Below are 27,524 nucleotides of genomic sequence, written 5' to 3'. Positions count from 1 at the left end.
CCAACTGACAGCTCCTCCATTCAATAAAAATACGTATCCAGTTTGCGACTTAGAGTCATCCGGATCAGTGTCAAAGCTTGCATCTACTTAACCATTTACGACGAGCTCTTTTTCACCTCCGTAAACGAGAAACATATCCTTAGTACTTTTCAGGTATTTTAGGATGTTCTTGACCGTTGTCCAGTGCTCCTCTCCGAGATTACTTTGGTACCTCCCTGCTATGCTTATAGCAAGACATACATCAGGTCTGGTACACATCATTGCATACATGATAGAACCTATGGCTGAAGCATAGGGGATGACTTTCATTTTCTCTCTATATTCTGTGGTGGTCGGGCTTTGAGTCTTACTCAACTTCACACCTTGTAACACAGGCACGAACCCTTTCTTTGACTGATCCATTTTGAACTTCTTCAAAACTTTATCAAGGTATGTGCTTTGTGAAAGTCCAATTAAGCGTCTTGATCTATCTCTATAGATCTTGATGCCCAATATGTAAGCAGCTTCTCCAAGGTCTTTCATAGAAAAACTCTTATTCAGGTATCCCTTTATGCTATCCAGAAATTCTATATCATTTCCAATCAACAATATGTCATCTACATATAAGATCAGAAATGCTATAGAGCTCCCACTCACTTTCTTGTAAATACAGGCTTCTCCAAAAGTCTGTATAAAACCATATGCTTTGATCACACTATCAAAACGTTTATTCCAACTCCGAGAGGCTTGCATCAGTCCATAAATGGATCGCTGGAGCTTGCACACTTTGCTAGCACCCTTTGGATCGACAAAACCTTCCGATTGCATCATATACAACTCTTCTTCCAGAAATCCATTCAGGAATGCAGTTTTTACATCCATTTGCCAAATTTCAGAATCATAAAATGCAGCAATTGCTAACATGATTCAGACAGACTTAAGCATCGCTACGGGTGAGAAAGTCTCATCGTAGTTAACTCCTTGAACTTGTTGAAAACCTTTCGCAACAAGTCGAGCTTTGTAAACAGTAACATTACTGTCTGTGTCGGTCTTCTTCTTAAAGATCTATTTATTTTCTATGGCTTGCCAATCATCAGGCAAGTCCACCAAAGTCCACACTTTGTTCTCATACATGGATCCCATCTCATATTTCATGGCCTCAAGCCATTTCGCGGAATCTGGGCTCATCATCGCTTCCTTATAGTTCGTAGGTTCATCATGGTCTAGTAACATGACTTCCAGAATATGATTACCATAACACTCTAGTGCAGATCTTACTCTGGAAGACCTACGAGGTTCGGTAGTAACTTGATCTGAAGCTTCATGATCATCATCATTAGCTTCCTCACTAGTTGGTGTGGGAATCACGGGTACTGATTGTTGTGATGAACTACTTTCCAATAAGGGAGCAGGTACAGTTACCTCATCAAGTTCTACTTTCCTCCCACTCACTTCTTTTGAGACTCCTTCTCTAGAAAGGATCCATTCTTAGCAACAAAGATTTTGCCTTCAGATCTGTGATAGAAGGTGTACCCAACAGTTTCCTTTGGGTATCCTATTGATACGTCTCCAACGTATCTACTTTTCCAAACACTTTTGCCCTTGGTTTGGACTCTAACTTGCATGATTTGAATGAAACTAACCCGGACTGACGCTGTTTCAGCAGAACTGCCATGATGTTGTTTTATGTGTAGAAAAGAAAAGTTCTCGGAATGTCCTGGAAATCCACGGAGGCACTTTTTGGAATTAATAAGAATTTTTGGTGAAAGAATTAACACCAGGGGGCCCATAGGTTGGCCACAAGATAGGGGCGCCCACCCTAGGGCGCGCCCTCCTATCACGTGGGCCCCCTAGACCTCCACCGACCTCAACTCCAACTCCATATATTCACGTTCAGGGAGAAAAAATCAGAGAGAAAGTTTCATCGCGTTTTACGACACGGAGCCGCCGCCAAGCCCTAATCTCTCTCAGGAGGGCTGATCTGGAGTCCGTTCGGGGCTCCGGAGAGGGGGATTTGTCGCCGTCGTCATCATCAACCATCCTCCATCACCAATTTCATGATGCTCACCGCCGTGCGTGAGTAATTCCATCGTAGGCTTGCTGGACGGTGATGGGTTGGATGAGATTTACCATGTAATCAAGTTAGTTTTGTTAGGGTTTGATCCCTAGTATCCACTATGTTCTGAGATTGATGTTTCTATGACTTCGCTATGCTTAATGCTTGTCACTAGGGCCCGAGTGCCATGATTTCAGATCTGAACCTATTATGTTTTCATTAATATATGTGTGTTCTTGATCCTATCTTGCAAGTCTATAGTCACCTATTATGTGTTATGATCCGACAACCCCGAAGTGACAATAATCGGGATACTTCTCGGTGATGACCATAGTTTGAGGAGTTCATGTATTCACTATGTGCTAATGCTTTGTTCTGGTTCTCTATTAAAAGGAGGCCTTAATATCCCTTAGTTTCCGCTAGGACCCCGCTTCCACGGGAGGGTAGGACAAAAGATGTCATGCAAGTTCTCTTCCATAAGCATGTATGACTATTTACGGAATATATGCCTACATTACATTGATGAATTGGAGCTAGTTCTATGTCACCCTATATTATAGCTATTACATGAGGAATCGCATCCGACATAATTATCCATCACTGATCCATTGCCTACGAGCTTTTCATATATTGTTCTTCGCTTATTTACTTTTCCGTTGCTACTGTTACAACTACTACAAAAACCCAAAAACATTTATCTTTACTTTTGCTACCGTTACCTTTATTATCATACCACTTTTGCTACTAAATACTTTGCTGCAGATACTAAGTTATCCAGGTGTGGTTGAATTGACAACTCAACTGCTAATACTCAAGAATATTCTTTGGCTCCCCTTGTGTCGAATCAATAAATTTGGGTTGAATACTTTACCCTCGAAAGCTGTTGCGATCCCCTACACTTGTGGGTTATCAAGACTAATTTTTGGCGCCGTTGCCGAGGAGCATAGCTCTATTCTCTGAGTCACTTGGGATTTATATCTGTTGATCACTATGAAGAATTTGAAAGACGCTAAACCCAAGATTTTGCCCTCAACTACGAGGGGAGGTAAGGAACTGCCATCTAGCCTTGCACCAGATTCTCCTTCTGTTATTAGTAAACTTGCGACACCTAAACCCGCTACTGCTATGAATTCTGATATGTCGCATGTTATTTATGATGCCACTTCTGCTATGCATGATGAAACTACTTCCGTGCTTGATACTACTTTGCCATTAGGTGAATTTCTTGATGAACAACTTGCTAGAGTTAGGGGGAATGATATTACTGAAGAACCTATTATTGATGATAGTGATGATGAAGGTTCTCCCAATGATTATGTATTACCTATTGTTCCTTAGGGTTATGTTATGAATGAAGAAGCTGCTAGGGAAATCTTTGCTTGCAATGATAGATATGATCTTAAGAAATTATTAGCTAAATGGAAGCAGCAGTCTCTTAATGCTTGAATGAAACCCGATCCTGCTTTTGCTACTTCACCTATTTGTGTTACTGATAAGGATTATGAATTCTCTGTTGATCCTGAGATTATTACTTTAGTTGAATCTGATCCTTTTTATGGCCTTGAATTTGAAACTGTTGTGGCACATCTTACCAAGTTGAATGATATAGCCACCATGTTTACTAATGATGAGAAGTCTCGCTATTTTTATATCCTTAAGATATTTCCGTTCTTATTAAAGGGTGATGCTAAGACTTGGTACAATTCTCTTGCTCCTGGTTGTGTGCGTAGTCCCCAGGATATGATTTATTACTTCTCTGCTAAATATTTCCCTGCTCACAAGAAACAAGCTGCTTTGCGGGAAATATATAATTTTGTGCAAATCAAAGAAGAGAGTCTCACACAAGCTTGGGGGAGGCTTCTCCGGCTACTTAATGCTTTTCCTGATCATCCTCTTAAGAAAAATGAAATACTTGATATCTTTTATAATGGACTAACCGATGCTTCCAAGGACTACTTGGATAGTTGTGCTGGTTGTGTTTTCAGGAAAAGAACAGTCGACGAAGCTGAAATATTATTGAATAATATGTTGACTAATGAAAATAATTGGACTCTTCCTGAGCCAGTTCCTGAAGCAATTCCTGAACCAATTGAGCCAACTCCTGAGCCTATTCCTAAACCCACTCCGAAGAAGAGAGGTGTTTTATTTCTCAGTCCTAAAGATATGCAAGAGGCAAAGAAATCAATGAAAGAAAAATGTATTAAAGCTGAAGATGTTAAGAATTTACCTCCTATTGAAGAAATACATGGTCTTAATATAACGCCTGAAGAACCACATTGTCTTGATAACCCGACATAGGTAGTAAAGGTAAATTCTCTCTATCGATATGACAAAGTTGAAATACCCTCTACCAAATTTCATAGCCCATGCTTAGATGAATTTGATGACTTTATGGCTAGACAAGAAAGTTTTAATGCTTATGTTGGTAGAGCGTTAAAGAATAATGCTTTCAAGATAGGACGTGTAAGCGATAATCTGGCTAGAGTTAAAGATGAACTTCACCTCGTTAGCAAATATGCTTCTATGGTTGCTACTCAAGCTGAGCAAGTACTTAAAGCTCAAAATGATTTGCTTGATGAATTAAATAATAAAAATGACTTTGCTGTTAGAGTGGCTACTAGAACTGGTAGAATGACTCAGGAACCTTTGTATCCTGAAGGCCACCCTAAGAGAATCGAGCAAGATTCTCAGAGAAATAATTTAGAGGCACCTAGTTCTTCTAAAAAGAAGAAAAAGAAAGACGATAGAACTTTGCAAGCTTCTAGTGAACCTACTGTAGACACACCTGAGAATCCCAATGATATTTCTATTTCTGATGCTGAAACTCAATTAGGTGATGAACATGAACCCAGTGATAATGTTAATGATAATGTTCATGTTGATGCTCAACCTAGCAAAAACAATGATGTAGAGATTGAACCTGTTGTTGATCTTTATAACCCACAATCAAAGAATCAATGTTATGATAAGAGAGATTTTGTTGCTAGGAAGCACGGTAAAGAAAGAGAACCATGGGTTCATAAACCCATGCCCTTTCCTCCTAAACCATCCAAGTCAAAGGATGATGAGGATTTTGAGCGCTTTGCTGAAATGATTAGACCTATTTTCTTACGTATGCGCTTAACTGATATGCTGAAAGTAAATCCTTATGCTAAGTATATGAAGGATATCATCACAAATAAAAGAAAGATCCCGGAAGCTGAAATTTCCACCATGCTTGCTAATTACACTTTTAAGGGTGGAATACCAAAGAAACTTGGAGATCCGGGTGTACCAACTATGCCATGCTCTATTAAAAGAAATTACGTTAGAACTGCTTTATGTGATCTTGGAGCCGGTGTTAGTGTTATGCCTCTCTCTTTATATCGTAGACTTGAATTGAATAAGTTGACACCTGCTGAAATATCTTTGCAAATGGCAGATAAATCAACTGCTATACCTGTCGATATTTGTGAGGATGTGCCTGTTGTGGTTGCAAATGTCACTATCTTAACGGACTTTGTTATTCTTGATATTCCCGAGGACGATAGTATGTCTATTATCCTTGGTAGACCTTTTCTTAATACTGCAGGGGCTATTATTGATTGCAACAAAGGCAATGTCACTTTTCATGTTAATGGTAATGACCATACGGTACACTTTCCGAGGAAACAATCTCAAGTTCATAGCATCAATTCTATTAAAAAAGTTCCAACTATCATTTTTGGAGGTTTTGAATTTCCTCTTCCTACTGTTAAGAAAAAGTATGATATTCTTATTGTTGGGGATTTTCATATCCCCGTTGAGGTAACTTAGTGTTATTCAAAATTTCTCCGGTTCCGTGTTATTCGGAATGTGTTTGTTAACAAGACTTGATCAACCTTGTTAGTGGATTCATTTTGATGATCACGAGATGGATGAAACTAGAAGGCACAACCTTCTGTACCCTCTTTTTATTTTCTGTTATTTAGAATAAATAAATCAAAAATAGTATTATTCGTATGTTTTCTGAACTATCTGTGCATTAAAAAAATAGTCCGAAAACAAAAGTGCTCCAAATACTCTGCAAATTTAGTATGATTTTTTCTGAAATATTTGAGGATTTTAGGCACTGAAAACATTGCAGGAGGGGCAAGCACCAGGCCACGAGAGTGGAGGGCGCGCCCCCCCTATAGGGCGCACCCCCTATCTCGTGGGCCCCTGGTGGCCCGCCTCCACTTATGCCAGCACCCACACACTTCATCTTCTACCCAAAAAAATCCCCATCCAGCTCAAGCACGAGTTCTAGCTTGTTTTGCTGCGATTTTTGATCTCCTTGCTCAAAGCTCCATTCACAAAACTGCTTTGGGAGATTGTTTCTTGGTCTGTGACTCCTCCATTGGTCCAATTAGTTTTTGTTCTAGTGCTTTATTCATTGCAAATTCTTGCTGCATAGGTGACCATGTTCTTGAGCTTGCATGTTAAATTTTTGACGTCCCAAGCAATTCTAATGCATGATATAGGCTCTAGGCACTTGTAGGAGTAGTTTCTATCAATCTTGTTTAGTTTTATTCACTTTTATTTTGAAGTTACTAAAATTTCAGAAATTTTCAGAAAAAGAAATATGCTTAGAAGAATGTACCAAGGTGGTTCCTCGGCAAAGAAAGGGCCAAGGATTGTTATACATGAGCAAGATGTTGAATTGCCGAGGGACACAAATGTACGAGCTTGTGAGTGGCCATCCTATGATTTTATGGTCGAAGCAGGCTTTAAGGAGGAATTTGACGCGTATGTGCATAATGCCGAGCTGGAGGACTTCTTACAAGATAAGTGTCCTCAATACTATCAATTGATTGATTCCTTTGTGCGGAGGTTCCAATATATCTGTGCGTGTAATTCTCCTAGTGTCATGTTTGATATTTATGATACATCTTATACCATGGATTTAGAGGATTTCACAACTGCTTGCAAACTCCCGCAGTGGGGTAGTATTAATGATCCTCGCAAATCTGAATTTAGAGATTTTCTTGCTAGTATTACTGTGGGAGAATCTAGAGACATAGCACAAGCTACCATAGGGAGCATTCATTTTCCTGCTATACATTATTTTGCTCTCTTTATTGGTAGATGCATTAATGGTAAGGACGAAGCATGTCACATGTGTGTCCCTGATCTTTATGTCCTCAAGAGTGCTGCGTCAGGTTATAAAGGTTATAACTTGGGGGCAATAGTTGCACGTAGGTTGCGGAATAGTAGTAGAAGGGGGGAGTTTATTTGGAGTAATTTATGCAACCTGTGTGGCTAATTTTCTTAATATAGCCCCACGAGAGGGGGATATAATTTTACCTCCTGTTTATTTGGATAAAGAAGCTATGTTCGATCATCATTTTCTTGAGAGGAATGAACAATTCCTCCATTATCGACTAATCTATGACAGACGCAACGTCGTCCCTGTTACTCTTCCTGCTCCCTACCTTTTTGATTATCAGGCAAAAGGACGATATGTTGTCACCAGGGAAGAAGCAGCTGAATACGAGAGGGGAATGGAGGCAGCTCGCCAACACGCTGCTGCCCAGGAGGCTGTTGCCTCTGCATCTCAGTACAACCCCAGTTTCACTTATGGATATCAGCCAGGCGGTCCTTGATACTAGACCAACTTAGGCCAAAAGCCTAAACTTGGGGGAGTACGTATTTCTCACCGACTTTACATTCATGTTCACACACTAGTCGTCGGTGCTCATACTCTTTCATTGTATTATCCATGCTAGTTTAAATTTCTTTTTCTAGTTTTCTTCTTGTGTGTTTGATAAACCTTAAGAAAAACCAAAAAAATAGTTAGTTTAATTTCCATGCTTGTAGTAGAAATTAAAATGAAAACCCAAAAAGATTTCTTCTTCTTCTTCTTCTTACTTGTTGGGAGCTTTCCCGTGTAAATAGTTTATTTTCTTTTCTTTCCTTTGGGGGTCGAGAAGACCTTATTGAAAATGCTTAGTGGCTCTTATATGCATGATTGTTTATTTAACTTAGAGCCCATATTACCGTGTCTTCTCTCTTGAGTTGAATGCTTGCAGATTCCAGCTTAGTCCAATGCACGTGCACTCTTATTATTATACACATCGTTCGGTCGTGCAAGTGAAAGGCAATAATGACGATATATGGACTTATTGGGATGAGAAAAGCTGGTATGAACTCGACCTCTCTTGTTTTTGTAAATATGATGAGTTCATCGTTTCTGAGTCAGCTTACTATGAAGTAAACATATTTGCAATGACATTTAGAGATTATAGTTGCTTGTGCCATGCTTGATTAGCTATGAGTTATAATGGTTTACCTTGCATGCCAACATGCTATTAGAATGATTATGATGTGGTATGATGGGATGGTATCCTCCTTTGAATGAATTGAGTGACTCGACTTGGCACATGTTCACGCATGAAGTTGAATCAAATCAACATAGCCTTCATGATATTTATGTTAATGGTGGATTATATCCTACTCATGCTTGTACTTGGTGTGAATTAATTTTAATGCATGTTTATGACTATTGTCGCTCTCTCAGTTGGTCGCTTCCCAGTCTTTTGCTAGCCTTCACCTGTACTAAGCGGGAATACTGCTTGTGCATCCAAACTCCTTAAACCCCAAAGTTGTTCCATATGAGTCCACTATACCTTCCTATATGTGGTATTTACCTGCCGTTCCAAGTAAATTTGTATGTGCCAAACACCAAACCTTCAAATGAAATTCTATTTTGTATGCTCGAGCAGCTCATGTTACAACTAGGGCTGCCTATATCTTCCATGCTAGGTGGGTTATTCTCACGAGGAGTGGACTCCGCTCCTCATTCACGAGAAAGGGCCGGTAACCGGGATGCCCAGTCCCATGATCCAAAAAGATCAAAGCAAATCAAAATAATTAAACAGAACTCCCCCAGGGTTGTTGTATGTTGGAGGCACTCGTTGTTTCGAGCAAGCCATGGATTGATGCTTGTTGGTGGTTGGGGGAGTATAGACCTTTACCATTCTATTTGGGAACTACCTATAATGAATGTAGTATGGAAGATACAACCATCTCATAGTTGTTGCATTGACAGTGAAAGTATGCCGCTCAAAATGTTATTTAATCTCTATTATAAAATCGAGCTCTGGCACCTCTACAAATCCCTGCTTCCCTCTGCGAAGGGCCTATCTATTTACTTTTATGTTGAGTCATCATCCTTCTTATTAAAAGCACCCGCTGGAGAGCACACTTTCATTTGCATTCATTACTATTGGTTTATATTGAGTATGACTTGACTGGATCTCTTTTACCATGAATTACAATGTTTAGTCAGTCCCCTGGGCGCGCCCCCTATCTCGTGGGCCCCCTGGACCTCCACCAACCTCAACTCCAACTCCATATATTCACGTTCGGGAAGAAAAAAATCAGAGAGAAAGTTTCATCACGTTTTACGACACGGAGCCGCCGCCAAGCCCTAATCTCTCTCGGGAGGGCTGATCTGGAGTCTGTTCGGGGCTCCGGAGAGGGGGATTCGTCGCCGTCATCATCATCAACCATCCTCCATCACCAATTTCATGATGCTCACTGCCATGCGTGAGTAATTCCATCGTAGGCTTGTTGGACGGTGATGGGTTGGATGAGATTTACCATGTAATCAAGTTAGTTTTGTTAGGGTTTGATCCCTAGTATCCACTATGTTCTGAGATTGATGTTGCTATGACTTTGCTATGCTTAATGCTTGTCACTAGGGCCCGAGTGCCATGATTTCAGATTTGAACCTATTATGTTTTCATTAATATATGTGTGTTCTTGATCCTATCTTGCAAGTCTATAGTCACCTATTATGTGTTATGATCCGACAACCCCGAAGTGACAATAGTCGGGATACTTCTCGGTGATGACCGTAGTTTGAGGAGTTCATGTATTCACTATGTGCTAATGCTTTGTTCCGGTTCTCTATTAAAAGGAGGCCTTAATATCCCTTAGTTTCAGCTAGGACCCCGCTTTCACGGGAGGGTAGGACAAAAGATGTCATGCAAGTTCTTTTCCATAAACACGTATGACTATTTATGGAACACATGCCTACATTACATTGATGAATTGGAGCTAGTTCTATGTCACACTATGTTATAGCTATTACATGAGGAATCGCATCCGGCATAATTATCCATCACTGATCCATTGCCTACGAGCTTTTCATATATTGTTCTTCGCTTATTTACTTTACCGTTGCTACTGTTATAACTACTACAAAAACCCAAAAACATTTATCTTTACTTTTGCTACAGTTACCTTTATTATCATACCACTTTTGCTACTAAATACTTTGCTGCAGATACTAAGTTATCCGGGTATGGTTGAATTGACAACTCAACTGCTAATACTCAAGAATATTCTTTGGCTCCCCTTGTGTCGAATCAATAAATTTGGGTTGAATACTTTACCCTCGAAAGCTGCCCTACACTTGTGGGTTATCACCTATGAAGGCGCACTTCTCCGATTTGGGTTCGAGCTTATCAGGTTGAAGCTTTTTCACGTAAGCATCGCAGCCCCAAACTTTAAGAAATGACAACTTTGATTTCTTGCCAAACCACAGTTCATAAGGCGCCGTCTCAACGGATTTTGATGGTGCCCTATTTACAGTGAATGCAGCCGTCTCTAGAGCATAACCCCAAAACGATAGCGGTAAATAAGTAAGAGACATCATAGAACGCACCATATCTAATAAAGTACGGTTACGATGTTCGGACACACCATTTCGCTGTGGTGTTCCAGGTGGTGTTAATTGTGAAACTATCCCATGTTGTTTCAAATGAAGATCAAACTCGTAACTCAAATATTCTCCTCCACGATCAGATCATAGAAACTTTATTTTCTTGTTACGATGATTTTCCACTTCACTCTGAAATTCTTTGTACTTTTCAAATGTTTCGGACTTATGTTTCAGTAAGTAGATATAACCATATCTTCTCAAATCATCTGCACAGGTAAGAAAATAACGATACCCACCACGAGCATCAATACTCATTGGACCGCATACATCGGTATGTATTATTTCCAACAAGTCAGTAGCTCGTTCCATTGTTCCGAAGAACAGATTTTTAGTCATCTTGCCCATAAGGCACGGTTTTCAAGCACCAAGTGATTCATAATCAAGTGATTCCAAAAGTCCATCAGTATGGAGTTTCTTCATGCGTTTTATACCGATATGACCCAAAGCAGTGCCACAAATAAGTTGCCCTATAATTATTAAAATTCAATCTTTTGGCTTCAACACTATGAATATGTGTATCATTACTATCGAGATTCAACAAAAATAGACCACTCAGCAGGGGTGCATGACCATAAAAGATATTACTCATATAAGTAGAACGACCATTATTCTCTGATTTAAATAAATAACCGTCTCGCATCAAACAAGATCCAGATATAATGTTCATGCTCAACACTGGCACCAACTAACAATTATTCAGGTCTAAAACTAATCCCGAAGGTAGATGTAGAGGCAGCGTGCCGACCGCGATCACATCGACTTTGTAACCATTTCCCACGCGCATCGTCACCTCGTCCTTAGCCAATCTTCGCTTAATCCGTAGCCCCTGTTTCGAGTTGCAAATATGAGCAACAGAACCAGTATCAAATACCCAGGCGCTACTGCGAGCATTAGTTAAGTACACATCAATAACATGTATATCAAATATACCTTTCACTTTGCCATCCTTCTTGTCCGCCAAATACTTGGGCAGTTCCGCTTCCAGTGACCTGTCCCTTTGCAGTAGAAGCACTCAGTTTCAGGCTTAGGTCCAGACTTGGGTTTCTTCTCTTGAGCAGCAACCTTTTGCTGTTCTTCTTGAAGTTTCCTTTCTTCCCTTTGCCCTTTTTCTTGAAACTAGTGGTCTTATTGACCATCAACACTTGATGCTCCTTTTTTATTTCTACCTCCGCGGCCTTTAGCATCGCGAAGAGCTCAGGAATAGTCTTGTCCATCCCTTGCATATTATAGTTCATCACGGAGCTTTTGTAGCTTGGTGGCAGTGATTGAAGAACTCTGTCAATGACACTATCATCAGGAAGATTAACTCCCAGTTGAGTCAAGTGGTTGTGGTACCCAGACATTCTGAGTATGTGTTCACTGGCAGAACTATTCTCCTCCATTTTACAGATGTTGAACTTGCTGGAGACTTCATATCTCTCAACTCGGGCATTTGCTTGAAATATTAACTTCAACTCTTGGAACATCTCATATGCTCCATAACGTTCAAAACATCGTTGAAGTCCCGATTCTAAGCTGTAAAGCATGGCACACTGAACTATCGAGTAGTCATCAACACGTGTTTGCCAGGCATTCACAATGTCTGTAGTTGTGGGCGCGGGTGGTACACCTAACGGTGCTTCCAGGACGTAATTCTTCTGTGCAGCAATGAGGATAATCCTCAAGTTATGGACTCAGTCCGTGTAGTTGCTGCCATCATCTTTCAACTTAGCTTTCTCTAGGAACGCGTTAAAATTCAAAGGAATGGTAGCATGGGCCATTGATCTACCACAACATACACATGCAAAATACTATCAGGTACTAAGTTCATGATAAATTAAAGTTCAATTAACCATATTACTTAAGAACTCCCACTTGATAGACATTACGTGAGATGGAGTAGTTTTCAACGGTGAACAACACTATGTTGATCATATCTACTATATGATTCACGCTCGACCTTTCGGTCTCAGTGTTCCGAGGCCATATCTGCATATGCTAGGCTCGTCAAGTTTAACCCGAGTTTCTGCGTGTGCAAAATTGGCTTGCACCCATTGTATGTGAACGTAGAGCTTATCACACCTGATCATCACGTGTTGTCTCGGCAGGACGAACTGTAGCAACGGTGCATACTCAGATAGAACACTTGTACCTTGAAATATAGTAAGGGATCATCTTATAATGCTACCGACGTTCTAAGCAAAATAAGATTCATAAAGGATAAACATCACATGCAATCAAAATATGTGACATGATATGGCCATTATCATCTTGTGCTCATGATCTCCATCACCGAAGCATCGTCATGATCTCCAACGTCACCGACTCGACACCTTGATCTCCATCGTAGCATCGTTGTCGTTTTGCCACCTATTGTTACTATGACTATCGCTGCCGCTTAGTGATAAAGTAAAACAATTACATGGTGATTGCATTGCATACAATAAAGCGACAACCATATGGCTCCTACCAGTTGCCGATAACTTTGTTACAAAACATGATCATCTCATACAACAATTTATATCACATCATGCTTGACCATATCACATCACAGTAAGCCCTGCAAAAACAAGTTAGACGTTCTCTACTTTGTTGTTGCAAGTTTTACGTGGCTGCTACGGGCTTCTAGCAAGAACCGTTCTTACCAACACATCAAAACCACAACGATTTTTCGTCAAGTGTGTTGTTTTAACCTTCAACAAGGACCAGGCGTAGCCACACTTAATTCAACTAAAGTTGGAGAAACAGACACTCACCAGCCACCTATGTGCAAAGCACGTCGGTAGAACCAGTCTCGCGTAAGCGTACGCGTAATGTCGGTCTAAGCTTCTTCATCCAACAATACCGCCGAATCAAAGTATGACATGCTGGTAAGCAGTATGACTATTATCGCCCACAACTCTTTGTGTTCTACTTGTGCATATAACATCTATGCATAAACCTGGCTCTAATACCACTGTTGGGGAACGTGGTAATTTCAAAAAAATTCCTACGATCACGCAAGATCTATCTATGTGATGCATAGCAACGAGAGGGGAGAGTGTGTCCATGTACCCTCGTAGACCGAAACCGGAAGTGTTATGACAATGCGGTTGATGTAGTCATACGTCTTCACGATCCGACCGATCTTAGCACCGAACGTACGGTACCTCCGCGATCAGCACACATTCAGCTCGGGGACGTCCCTCATACTCTTGATCCAGTTGAGGCCAAGGGAGAGTTTCGTCAGCACGACGACGTGGTGACGGTGATGATGAAGTTACCGTGTAGGGCTTCGCTTAAGCATTATGACGATATGACTGAGGTGTGTAACTTGGAGGGGGGCACTGCACATGGCTAAACAATGTCAACTTGTGTGTCCTAGGGTGCCCCCTGCCCCCGTATATAAAGGAGCAAGGGGGGAGGCCGGCCGGCCCTTGGGCGCGCCAAGGAGGGGATGAGTCCTCCTTCTAGTAGGAGTAGGACTCCCCCTTTCCTAGTCCAACTAGGAGGGGGAAGGGGGAAGGAAGGAGAGGGAGAGGGAGAGGGAAAGAGGGGATGCGCCCCCTCCCTTAGTCCAATTCGGACTCCCCTTGGGGGGCACCTCTTGGGCTGCTGCCCTCTCTCTCCCCTAAGGCCCACTAAGGCTCAATACTTCCCCGGGGGGTTTCGGTAACCCCTCCAGCACTTCGGTTTTCTCCGAGATCACCCAAAACACTTCCGGTGTCCGAATATAGCCATCCAATATATCAACCTTTATGTCTAGACCATTTCGAGACTCCTCGTCATGTTCGTGATCACATCCGGGACTCCGAACTACCTTCGGTACATCAAAACACATAAACTCATAATGCCAATCGTCACCGAACGTTAAGCGTGCGGACCCTACAGGTTTGAGAACTATGTAGACATGACCGAGGTATGTCTCTAGTCAATAACCAATAGCGGAACCTGGATGCTCATATTAGTTTCTACATATTCTATGAAGATCTTTATCAGTCAAACCGCATAACAACATACGTTGTTCCCTTTGTCATCGGTATGTTACTTGCCCGAGATTCGATTGTCGGTATCTCAATACCTAGTTGAATCTCATTACCGGCAAGTCTCTTTACTCATTCCATAATACTTCATCCCGCAACTAACTCATTAGTCACAACGCTTGCGAGGCTTATAGTGTTGAGTATTACCGAGAGGGCCCAGAGATACTTCTACGAAACACAGAGTGACAAATCCTAATCTCGAGATATGCCAACCCAAAAAACACCTTTGGAGACACCTTTAGAGCACCTTTATAATCACCCTTTTACGTTGTGACATTTGGTAGCACACAAAGTGTTCCTCCGGTATTCGGGAGTTGCATAATCTCTTAGTCTGAGGAACTTGTATAAGTCATGAAGAAAGCAGTAGCAATGAAACTAACATGATCATAATGCTAAGCTAACGGATGGGTCATGTCCATCACATAATTCTCCTAATTCCTGTTTTTTTTTTGCCTATTTCAGTGTTTCGAAGAAAAGGAATATCAAATAAAGTCCAAACGGAATGAAACCTTCAGGAGCGATCTTTTTGGAACAAACGCAATCCAGGAGACTTGGAGTGGACATCAAGCTGCAAACGAGGCGGCCACGAGGGTGCCCGGTGCGGCCTAAGGGGGTGGGCGCCCCGCCCCCACCCTCGTGGGCCCCTCGTTGCTCCATCGACGTACTTCCTTCGCCTATATATACTCCCATACCCTGAAAACATCCAGGAGCACCACGAAGACCTAATTCCACCACCGCAACCTTCTGTATCCGTGAGATCCCATCTTGGAGCCTTCGTCAGCGCTCTGCCGGAGGGGGAATCGACCATGGAGGGCCTCTAGATCATCTCCAAGGCCTCTCCGATGAGTTGTGAATAGTTTACCACAGACCTTCGGGTCCATAGTTATTAGCTAGATGGCTTCTTCTCTCTCTCTTTCAATCTCAATACAAAGTTCTCCTCGATCTTCTTGGAGATCTATTTGATGTAACTCTTTTTGCGGTGTGTTTGTCGAGATCCGATGAATTGTGGGTTTATGATCAAGTTTATCTATGAGAAATATTTGAATCTCCTCTGAATTCTTTTATGTATGATTGGTTATCTTTGCAAGTCTCTTCGAGTTATCAGTTTGGTTTGGCCTACTAGATTGATCTTTCTTGCAATGGGAGAAGTGCTTAGCTTTGGGTTCAATCTTGCGGTGTCCTTTCCCAGTGAAAGCAGGGGCAGCACGACACGTATTGTATTGTTGCCATCAAGGATAAAAAGATGGGGTTTATATCATATTGCTTGAGTTTATCCCTCTACATCATGTCATCTTTCTTAATGCGTTACTCTGTTCTTCATGAACTTAATACTCTAGATGCAGGCAGGAGTCGGTCGATGTGTGGAGTAATAGTAGTAGATGCAGAATCATTTCGATCTACTTGTTGCGGATGTGATGCCTATATACATGATCATGCCTAGATATTCTCATAACTATGCACCTTTCTATCAATTGCTCGACAGTAATTTGTTCACCCACCGTAATACTTATGCTATCTAGAGAGAAGCCACTAGTGAAACCTATGGCCCCCGGGTCTATCTTTAATCATATAAGTTTCCCATCTTCTTTTATTTTCATCTTTTACTTTCCAATCTATATCATAAAAATACCAAAAATATTTATCTTATCTTATTATCTCTATCAGATCTCACTTTTGCAAGTTACCGTGAAGGGATTGACAACCCCTTTATCGCGTTGGTTGCGAGGTTCTTGTTTGTTTGTGTAGGTGCATGGGACTTTTGAGGAGCCTCCTACTGGATTGATACCTTGGTTCTCAAAAACTGAGGGAATTACTTACTCTACATTGCTGCATCACCCTTTCCTCTTCAAGGGAAAACCAACGCAGTGCTCAAGAGGTAGCAAGAAGGATTTCTAGCGCCGTTGCCGGGGAGGTATTCTCTCAAGTCAAGACATACCAAGTACCCATCACAAACTCATCTCCCTCGCATTACATTATTTGCCATTTGCCTCTCGTTTTCCTCTCCCCCACTTCACCCTTGCCATTTTATTCGCCCTCTCTTTTTTGTTCGCCTCTCTTTTTCGCTTGCCTCTGTGTGCCTGTTTACCCTTATGGCTTTGCCTAAGAACGTTGATCTCCATCTTAAAAGATTGGAAGAGATTGAATTAAATATTAGAAGCTTTATGACTTTACAATTTGAGCATAATAATTTCTTTAGAAAAGAGCTTAAAGAACAAAAGAGCTTTATGGAATACATGAATAAAGAGCTTGATGATATGTCCAAGGAATTTTACGGTTTGAATTCTCAGATTGCTCGTCTTGAAAAATCAATAGCCCAAATCTCTGATAAGCAAGCCACCTTAGTTAAAAAGATGGCTGCCAAACCAGAAGGGTTAGGGGAAAATAATGATGAAGATCTAAAAGTTATTAATGTATCCCCTATTAAATCCTTGTTTTGCAATATGAATTTTGATAATGATGGGACTGGAGATGATTCAACTTTAGTTAAAAGGCGTCCCAATGATTCAGAGTTTTTAGATCTTGATGTTAAATTTGGTAAAAGTGGGATTGGAGAGGTCAAAACTTTACATAGCATTGAACCCACTATTATGGATTTCAAGGAATTTAATTATGATAATTGTTCTTTAATAGATTGTATTTCCTTGTTACAATCCGTGTTGAATTCTCCTCATGCTTATAGTCAAAATAAAGCCTTTACCAAACATATTGTTGATACCTTGATGCAATATTATGATGAGTGGGAACCTACTATAAAAATTAAAATTAAAGATCATGAGTGCTATGCTTTGTGTGATTTGGGTGCTAGTGTTTACACAATTCCGAAAACTTTATGTGATGTGTTAGGTGTCCATGATTTTGATGATTGCTCTTTAAACTTGCACCTTGCGGATTCCATCATTAAGAAACCTATGACAAGGATCAATGATGTCCTTATTGTTGCAAATAGGAATTATGTGCCCGTAGATTTTATCGTTCTTGATATAGATTGCAATCTTTCATGTCCTATTATTCTTGGTAGACCTTTCCTTAGAATGATTGGTGCAATTATTGATATGAAGGAAGGGAATATTAGATTCCAATTTCCATTAAGGAAAGGCATGGAACACTTTCCAAGAAAGAAAGTTAAATTACCTTATGAATCTATTATGCGTGCCACTTATGAATTGAATGCTAAAGATGGTACTACTTAGATCTATTCTCGCTTTTATGCCTAGCTAGGGGCGTTAAACGATAGTGCTAGTTGGGAGGCAACCCAAATTTATTTTTGTTTCTTGCTTTTTGCTTCTGTTTAGTAATAAATATTTCATCTAGCTTCTGTTTATATGTGTTTTAATGTTTTAATTAGTGTTTGTGCCAAGTAGAACCTATAGGATAACCTACGGTGATAGTTAATTTGATTCTGCTAAAAAACAGAAACTTTTTCACGCATGAAAATAATTTTAGTAAATCACACAAACGTGATTTTGCGTTGATTCTTTTTGTAGTAGATCAATAGACAAATTTCCTAGGGCTTCCTATTTTGGTAGGATTTGAGTTCCATAAGTATTTGAAAGTAACAGATTGCTACAGATTGTTCTGTTTTTGACAGATTCTGCTTTTCGTGTGTTGTTTGCTTATTTTAATGTATCTATGGCTAGTATCGGGGGTATGAACCATAGAGAAGTTGGAATATAGTATGTTTAACACCAATATAAATAAATAATGAGTTCATTACAATACCTTATGGGTGGTTTTTCTTTCTTGCACTGACGGAGCTTATGAGATTTCCTGTTGAGTTTTGTGTTGTGAAGTTTTCAAGTTTTGGGTAAAGATTTGATGGACTATGGAATAAGTAGTGGCAAGAGCCTAAGCTTGGGGATTCCCATGGCACCCCAAGATATTCAAGTATAACCAAAAGCCTAAGCTTGGGGATGCCCCAGAAGGCATCCCCTCTTTCGTCTTCGTCTATCGGTAACTTTACTTGGAGCTATATTTTTATTCGCCACGTGATATGTGTTTTGCTTGGAGCGTCTTGTATGATATGAGTCTTTGCTTTTTAGATTACCACAATCATCCTTGATGTACACACCTTTTGGGAGAAACCCACATGATTTGGAATTTATTAGAATACTTTATGTGCTTCAGTTATATCTTTTGAGCTAGATAGTTTTGCTCTAGTACTTCACTTATATCTTTTAGAGCACGGCGGTGGCTTTATTTTGTAGAAATTGTTGATCTGTCATGCTTCACTTATATTATTTTGAGAGTCTTTTATAACAGCATGGTATTCTCTATGGTTATAAAATTGGTCCTAGAATGATGGGCATCCAAGTTGGGTATAATAAAAACTATCATAGGAAGTGAATTGGATGCTATGATCAATTTGATGCTTGATAATTGTTTTGAGATATAGATGTGGTGATATTAGAGTCATGATAGTTAGGTAATTGTGAATTTAAAGAATACTTGTGTTGAAGTTGGCAAGTCCCGTAGCATGCACGTATTGTAAAATTTGTGTAACAAATTTGTTACATAGGATGCTCTTTTGATTGCCTTCCTTATGTGTGGAGGTCGGGATCGCGCGATGGTTAACTCCTACCAACCCTTCCCCTAGGAGAATGCGTAGTAGTACTTTGCTTCGAGGGCTAATAAAACTTTTGCAATAAGTATATGAGTTCTTTATGACTAATGTGAGTCCATGGATTATATACACACTTTTACCTTTCCATCATTGCTAGCCTCTTCGGTACCGTGCATTGCCCTTTCTCACCTTGAGAGTTGGTGCAAAATTCGCCGATGCATCCAAACTCTGTGATATGATACGCTCTATCACACATAAACCTCCTTATATCTTCCTCAAAACACCACCATACCTACCTATTATGGCATTTCCATAGCCATTCCGAGATATATTGCCATGCAACTTTCCACCGTTCCATTTATCATGACACGCATCATCATTGTCATATTGCCTTGCATGATCATGTAGTTGACATCGTATTTGTGGCAAAGCCACCTTCATAATTTTTCATACATGTCACTCTTGATTCATTTCCCATCCCGGTACACCGCTGGAGGCATTCATATAGAGTCATATCTTGTTCTAATTTTGAGTTGTAATTCATGAGATGTAAATAAATAGAAGTGTGATGATCATCATTATTAGAGCATTGTCCCTTATACAAAAAGGCCAAAAAAAGGAAAGGCCAAAGAAAAAAAATAGAAAAAAAAAAAGAAAGGCCCCAAAAAGGGGGGAAAAGAAAAAAGAAAAATAAATTAAATAAAAAGGGGACAATGTTACTATCTTTTTTTCCACACTTGTGCTTCAAAGTAGCACCATGTTCTTCATATAGAGAGTCTCATTTATTGTCACTTTCATATACTAGTGGGAATTTTTCATTATAGAACTTGGCTTGTATATTCCAACGAGGCTTCCTCAAAATGCCCTAGGTCTTCTTGAGCAAGAAAGTTGGATGCACACCCACTTAATTTCTTTTGTTGAGCTTTCATACATTTATAGCTCTAGTGCATCTGTTGCATGGCAATCCCTACTCCTCATGTTGACACCAATTGATGGGCATTTCCATAGCCCGTTGATTATCCTCGTCAATGTGAGACTTTCTCCTTTTTTGTCTTCTCCACACAATCTCCATCATCATATTCTATTCCACCCGTAGTGCTATATCCATGGCTCACGCTCATGTATTGCGTGAGAGTTGAAAAAAGCTGAAGCACGTTAAAAAGTATGAACCAATTGCTTGGCTGAAACCAGGGTTGTTCTTGATGGGTGTATTTTGTGTAATGAAAATGAAACATAGCCTAACTATTTGATTTTGTAGCGATCAACCTTCTAATGCCATGATATTTTGAGAAGACATGATTGCTTTGTTAGTATGCTTGAAGTATTACTATTTCTTATGTCAATATGAACTTTTATTTTGAATCATTTGGATCTGAACATTCATGCCACAATAAATAAAATTACATTGAGAATTATGCTAGGTAGCATTCCACATCAAAAATTCTGTTTTTATCATTTACCTACTCGAGGACGAGCAGGAATTAAGCTTGGGGATGCTTGATACGTCTCCAACGTATCTATAATTTTTTATTGTTCCATACTATTATATTACATGTTTTGGATGTTTATGGGCTTTACTTTACACTTTTATATAATTTTTGGGACTAACCTACTAACCGGAGGCCCAGCCCGAATTCCCGTTTTTTTGCCTATTTCAGTGTTTCGAAGAAAAGGAATATCAAATGGAGTCCAAACGGAATGAAACCTTCGGGAGCGATCTTTTCAGAACAAACGCAATCCAAGAGACCCGGAGTGGACGTCAAGCTGCAAACGAGGCGGCCACGAGGGTGCCCGGTGCACCCTAAGGGGGTGGGCGCGCCCCCCACACTCGTGGGCCCCTCATTGCTCCACCGACGTACTTCCTTCGCCTATATATACTCCCGTACCCTGAAAACATCCAGGAGCACCACGAAAACCTAATTCCACCGCCGCAACCTTCTGTATCCGCGAGATCCCATCTTGGAGCTTTCACCGGCGCTCCGCCGGAGGGGGAATCGACCTCGGAGGGCCTCTACATCATCTCCAAGGCCTCTCCGATGAGTTGTGAGTAGTTTACCATAGGCCTTCAGGTCCATAGTTATTAGCTAGATGGCTACTTCTCTCTCTTTGAATCTCAATACAAAGTTCTCCTTGATCTTCTTGGAGATCTATTCAATGTAACTCTTTTTGCGGTGTGTTTGTCGAGATCCGATTAATTGTGGGTTTATGATCAAGTTTATCTATGAGAAATATTTGAATCTCCTCTGAATTCTTTTATGTATGATTGGTTATCTTTGCAAGTCTCTTCAAATTATCAGTTTGCTTTGGCCTACTAGATTGATCTTTCTTGCAATGGGAGAAGTGCTTAGCTTTGGGTTCAATCTTGCGGTGTCCTTTCCCAATGACAGCAGGGGCAGCAAGGCGTATTGTATTGTTGCCATCAAGGATAAAAAGATGGGGTTTATATCATATTGCTTGAGTTTATCCCTCTAAAGCATGTCATCTTTCTTAATGCGTTACTCTGTTCTTCATGAACTTAATACTCTAGATGCAGGCAGGAGTCGGTCGATGTGTGGAGTAATAGTAGTAGATGCAGAATCGTTTCGATCTACTTTTTGCGGACGTGATGCCTATATACATGATCATGCCTAGATATTCTCATAACTATGCACTTTTCTATCAATTGCTCGACAGTAATTTGTTCACCCACCGTAATACTTATGCTTTCTTCTGAGAAGACACTAGTGAAACCTATGGCCCCCGGGTCTACTTTTATCATATAAGTTTCCCATCTACTTTTATTTGCATCTTTTAATTTCCAATCTATATCATAAATATACCAAAAATATTTATCTTATCTTATTATCTCTATCAGATCTCACTTTCGCAAGTTACCGTGAAGGGATTGACAACCCCTTTATCGCGTTGGTTGCGAGGTTCTTGTTTGTTTGTGTAGGTGTGTGGGACTTTTGAGGAGCCTCCTACTGGATTGATACCTTGGTTCTCAAAAACTGAGGAAATACTTACGCTACTCTGCTGCACCACCCTTTCCTCTTCAAGGGAAAACCAACGCAGTGCTCAAGAGGTAGCAGTCATCCACGAGATAGGGGGCGCGCCCAGGTGGTAGCGCGCGACCTCCACCCTCGTGGATGGCTCGGGACTCTTCTGGCCCAACTCTTTTACTTCTGGGGCTTCTTTTGGTCCATAAAAAATCATCAAAAATTGGCAGGTCAATTGGACTCCGTTTGGTATTCCTTTTCTGCAAAACTCAAAAACAAGGAAAAAACAAAAACTGGCACTAGGCTCTAGGTTAATAGGTTACTCCCAAAAATCATATAAAATAGCATATAAATGCATATAAAACATCCAAGATTGATAATATAATAGCATGGAACAATAAAAAATTACAGATGCGTTGGAGACGTATCAAGCATCCCCAAGCTTAATTCTTGCTCCTCCTCGAGTAGGTAAATGATAAAAACAGAATTTTTGATGTGGAATGCTACCTAACATATTTATCCATGTAATCTTCTCTATTGTGGCAAGAATATTCAAATCCATAAGATTCAAAACAAATCTTTAATATTGACATCAAAATAATAATACTTCAAGCATACTAACAAAGCAATCATGTCTTCTCAAAATAACATGGCCAAAGGAAGCTATCCCTACAAAATCATATAGTCTGACTATGCTCTATCTTCATCACACAAAGTATTTAATCATGCACAACCCCAATGACAATCCAAGCAATTGTTTCATACATTTTATGTTCTCAAACTTTTTCAATCTTCACGCAATACATGAGCGTGAGCCATGGATATAGCACTATAGGTGGAATAGAATGTGGTGGTTGTGGAGAAGACAAAAAGGAAGAATATAGTGTCACATCAACTAGGAGTATCAACGGGCTATGGAGATGCCCATCAATAGATATAAATGTGAGTGAGTAGGGATTGCCATGCAACGGATGCACTAGAGTTATAAGTGTATGAAAGCTCAAAAAGAAACTAAGTGGGTGTGCATCCAACTCGCTTGCTCACGAAGACCTAGGGAACTTTGAGGAAGCCCATCATTGAAATATACAAGCCAAGTTCTATAATGAAAAATTCCCACTAGTATATGAAAGTGACAACATAGGAGACTCTCTATCATGAAGATCATGGTGCTACTTCGAAGCACAAGTGTGGTAAAAGGATAGTAGCATTGCCCCTTCTCTCTATTTCTCTGATTTTTTTTGTTTCTCTTTTTTTTGGCCTTCTCTTTTTTAGCCTCTTTTTTCATTTTTATTTTGTTTTTTGTACGGAGTCTCATCCCGACTTGTGGGGGAATCATAGTCTCCATCATCCTTTCCTCACTGGGACAATGCTCTAATAATGAAGATCATCACACTTTTATTTACTTAGAACTCAAGAATTACAACTCGATACTTAGAACAAAATATGACTCTATATGAATGCCTCCGCCGGTGTACCGGGATGTGCAATGAATCAAGAGTGACATGTATGAAAGAATTATGAAAGGTGGTTTTGCCACAAATACGATGTCAACTACATGATCATGCAGAGCAATATGACAATGATGAAGCATGTCATAATAAATGGAACGGTGCAAAGTTGCATGGCAATATATCTCAGAATGGCTATGAAAATGCCATAATAGGTAGGTGTGGTGGATGTTTTGAGGAAGGTATATGGTGGGTGTATGGTACCGGTGAAAGTTGCGTGGTACAAGAGAGGCTAGCAATGGTGGAAGGGTGAGAGTGCGTATAATCCATGGACTCAACATTAGTCATAAAAGAACTCACATACTTATTGCAAAAATCTATTAGTTATCAAAACAAAGTACTACGTGCATGCTCCTAGGGGGATAGTTTGGTAGGAAAATACCATCGCTCATCCCCAACCGCCACTCATAAGGAAGACAATCAATAAATAAATCATGCTCCAACTTCATCACATAACGGTTCATCATACGTGCATGCTACAGGAATCACAAACCTTAACACAAGTATCTCTAAAATTCACAATTACTCCACTAGCATGACCCTAATATCACCATCTTCATATCTCAAAACAATCATAAAGAATCAAACTTCTCATAGTATTCAATGCACTTCATATGAAAGTTTTTATTATATCCCTCTTGGCTGCCCATCATATTAGGACGAAATTCATAACTAAAGCAAATTAATAGGATGTTTAATACTCTCAAAATAATATAAGTGAAGCATGAGAGTTCATCTATTTCTTCAAAATAAAACCACCGACGTGCTCTAAAAGATATAAGTGAAGCACTAGAGCAAACGATAAACTACTCCGAAAGATATAAGTGAAGATCAATGAGTAGTCGAATAATTATGTAACTATGTGAAGACTCTTTAACATTTAAGAAACTCAGATCTTGGGATATTTCTCAAACAGCAAGCAAAACAAAATTAAAAAAATGATGCTCCAAGCAAAACACATATCATGTGCTGAATAAAAATATAGCTCCAAGTAAAGTTACCGATGAACGAAGACGAAAGAGGGGATGCCTTCTGGGGCATCCCCAAGCTTAGGCTCTTGGTTGTCCTTGAATATTACCTTGGGGTGCCTTGGGAATCCCCAAGCTTAGGCTCTTGCCACTCCTTATTCTATAGTCCATCGAATCTTTACCCAAAACTTGAGATCTTCACAACACAAAACTCAACAGAAAACTCGTAAGCTCCGTTAGTATAAGAAAATAAATCACCAGTTTTGGTACTGTTGTGAACTCATTATAAATTCATATTGGTGTAATATCTATTGTATTCAAACTTCTCTATGGTTCATACCCTCCGATACTACTCATAGATTCATAAAAATAAGCAACCAACAAATAGAAAACATAATCTGTCAAAAACAGAACTGTCTGTAGTAATCTGTAACTCTCGAGTACTTATGTAACTCTAAAAATCCTACCAAATTAGGAAAACCTGAGAAATTTGTGTACAAATACATATAGAAAAGAATCATATCAAAATCACGTTTCTGTGAATTATCAAAACTAATTTACTGAGGGAAAAAGTTTCTGATTTTCAGCAGGATCAACACAACTATCACCGTAAGCTATCCTAAAGGTCTTACTAGGCATTTTATTGAAACAAAAGCTATAAAACATGATTACTACAGTATCATAACCATGTAAACACACAAAAACAGTAAGGGTAAATATTGGGTTGTCTCCCAACAAGCGCTTTTCTTTAATGCCTTTTTAGCTAGGCATGATGATATCAATGATGCTCACATGAAAGATAAGATTTGAAACATAAAGAGAGCATCATGAAGAATATGACTAGCACATTTAAGCCTAACCCACTTCCTATGCATAGGGATTTTGTGAGCAAACAACTTATGGGAACAAGAATCAACTAGCATAGGAAAGCAAAACAAGCATAACTCCAAGATTTTCAACACATAGAGAGAGGAAACTTGATAATATCGCAATTCCTACAAGAATATATTCCTCCCTAATAATAATTTTCAGTAGCATCATGAATGAATTCAACAATATAACCATCACATAAAGCATTATTTTCATGATCTACATGCATAGAAATTTTACTACACTCCACATAAGCAAATTTATTCTCATGAATAGTAGTGGGAGCAAACTCAACAAAATAACTATCATGTGAGGCATAATCCAATTGAAAATTAAAATCAAGATGACAAGTTTCATGGTTATCATTATTCTTTATAGCATACATGTCATCACAATAATCATCATAGATAGCAACTTTGTTCTCATAATCAATTGGAACCTCTTCCGAAATAGTGGATTCATCACTAAATAAAGTCATGACCTCTCCAAATCCACTTTCATCAATATAATCATCATAAATAGGAGGCATGCTATGATCATAATAAATATTCTCATCAAAACTTGGGGGACTAAAAATACCATCTTCATCAAACATAGCATCCCCAAGCTTGTGACTTTGCATATCATTAGCATCATGGATATTCAAGGAATTCATACTAACAACATTGCAATCATACTCATCATTCAAATATTTAGTGCCAAACATTTTATTGCATTCTTCTTCTAACACTTTGGCACAATTATCGGAATCCTTATTTTCACGAAAGACATTAAAAAGATGAAGCATATGAGGCACCCTCAATTCCATTTTTTTGTACCTTTCTTTTGTAAACTAAACTAGTGATAAAACAAGAAACTAAAAGATTCGATTGGAAGATCTAAAGATATACCTTCAAGCACTAACCTCCCTGGAAACGGCGCCAGAAAAGAGCTTGATGTCTACTATGCAACCTTCTTCTTGTAGATGATGTTGGGCCTCCAAGTGTAGAGGTTGGTAGGACAGTAGCAAATTTCCCTCAAGTGGATGACCTAAGGTTCATCAATTCATGGGAGGCGTAGGATGAAGATGGTCTCTCTCAAACAACCCTGCAACCAAATAACAAAGAGTCTCTTGTGTCCCCAACACACCCAATACAATGGTAAATTGTATAGGTGCACTAGTTCGGTGAAGAGATGGTGATACAAGTGCAATATGGGTGGTAGATATGGGTTTTTGTATTCTGAAAATATTGCAAGTAACAAAAGTGCGAGAAAACGTTATTGCAATGCTCCGAAACAACGCCTAGAGTTCATACTTTCACTAGTGCAAGTTCTCTCAACAATGATAACATAAATAGATCATATAACAATCCCTCAACGTGCAACAAAGAGTCAGTCCAAAGTCACTAATAGCAGAGAACAAACGAAGAGATTATTGTAGGGTACGAAACCACCTCAAAGTTATTCTTTCCGATCAATCCATTGGGATGTTCCTATAAGTGTCACAAACAGCCCTAGAGTTCGTAGTAAAATAACACCTTAAGATACAAATCAACCAAAAGCCTAATGTCACCTAGATACTCCAATGTCACCACAAGTATCCATGGGTATGATTATACGATATGCATCACACAATCTTAAATTCATCTATTCAACCAACACAAAGAACTTTAAAGAGTGCCCCAAAGTTCTACCGGAGAGTCAAGACGAAAACGTGTGCCAACCCCTATGCATAGATTCCCAAGGTCACGAAACCCGCAAGTTGATCACCAAAACATGCATCAAGTGGATCAATAGGATACCCCATTGTCACCACAGGTATCCCATGCAAGACATACATCAAGTGTTCTCAAATCCTTGAAGACTCAATCCGATAAGATAACTTCTAAGGGAAAA

Source organism: Triticum dicoccoides, chromosome 2B (assembly GCF_002162155.2).
Source record: "Triticum dicoccoides isolate Atlit2015 ecotype Zavitan chromosome 2B, WEW_v2.0, whole genome shotgun sequence".
NCBI classification, from domain to species: Eukaryota; Viridiplantae; Streptophyta; class Magnoliopsida; order Poales; family Poaceae; genus Triticum; species Triticum dicoccoides.
Note: the sequence above shows the minus strand (reverse complement) of the source record.